The following is a 1,241-nucleotide window of genomic DNA, read 5'->3' on the forward strand; positions in this document are numbered from 1 at the left end:
GTAACCCCCTCACTCATTAAAAATCTCCCTCCGATTCCCCCCCCACTCATTAAAAATCTGCCTCTCTCCTCCGCTCCCTCCGGACCCCCCTCCCCCCTCACTCTCTGTCCTCTATCTCTCTCTTTGTCCTCGTAAGGTCATCCCCCCTCTCATCTGGGAAATTAATCTTGCGGATGCTCTCTGAGCCACCCCCTCGAGAGGTGGTGGGGGGGTGGGGAAGGTGGAGGTGGGGGTGCGGGGTGCCAGATTGTCACACGGTACTCCAGCTGCAGAAGTGCCAAAGCAGCGTTCAGTAGTAACAACAACACTCTCTGCTTTTATACTGCATTCCTGTAGGAGCCAACACCCACGTTCTCACCTGAAAGTGTCCGTGCTTTCTGAGATGGGGGTGCCAGGTGCGACGATCTATTTGCCTTAAATTGGGTGGGGGGGGTGCGGTTCTGGTGCTTGAAGGGAGGGGCGTATGAGGACGAGTCAGTCTTCTTTCAGTTTTTATTCCCTTTCCCTCCCGAAACATATCAGTTGGCATTTCAACCTGGTTAGTGCCCGCCATTTCACACCACCCCTCACCTGTAGGATGAGGGTCACTACGATGATGTTACGTACTGAAGATGCTGTTTGGCTGTGCTTTTTTTTAATCCTTTTGTAAATGTTGTTACTTTGAACGCGCATGAGATTAAATTGACACGTTTGGTATGAGTTTCGCACGCTGTCTGTGTGTGTCTGACTCCAACAATCGCATGTCCTTTCGCTAAACTGCTCGTCACGGGGTGGAGGGTTTCGAAACAGGGGTTCACAGGGTGGTTTATATACAGAATAACAGATACCCCGGGAGGGAGTTACAGACTGGAATCTAATGGAGGGGTTCGGGGTGGTTTATATACAGAATAACAGATACCCCGGGAGGGAGTTACAGACTGGAATCTGATCGAGGGGGTTCGAGGTGGTTTATATACAGAATAACAGATACCCCGGGAGGGAGTTACAGACTGGAATCTGATCGAGGGGGTTCGGGGTGGTTTATATACAGAATAACAGATACCCCGGGAGGGAGTTACAGACTGGAATCTAATCGAGGGGGTTCGGGGTGGTTTATATACAGAATAACAGATACCCCGGGAGGGAGTTGCAGACTGGAATCTGATCAAGGGGGTTCGGGGTGGTTTATATACGGAATAACACATACCCCCTGGCAGGGAGTTACAGACTGGAATCTGATCGAGGGGGTTCGGGGTGGTTTA

The sequence above is a fragment of the Rhincodon typus genome, unplaced genomic scaffold (genome assembly GCF_021869965.1).
Source record: "Rhincodon typus isolate 14 unplaced genomic scaffold, sRhiTyp1.1 hic_rhity00000062, whole genome shotgun sequence".
Classification (NCBI taxonomy): Eukaryota; Metazoa; Chordata; class Chondrichthyes; order Orectolobiformes; family Rhincodontidae; genus Rhincodon; species Rhincodon typus.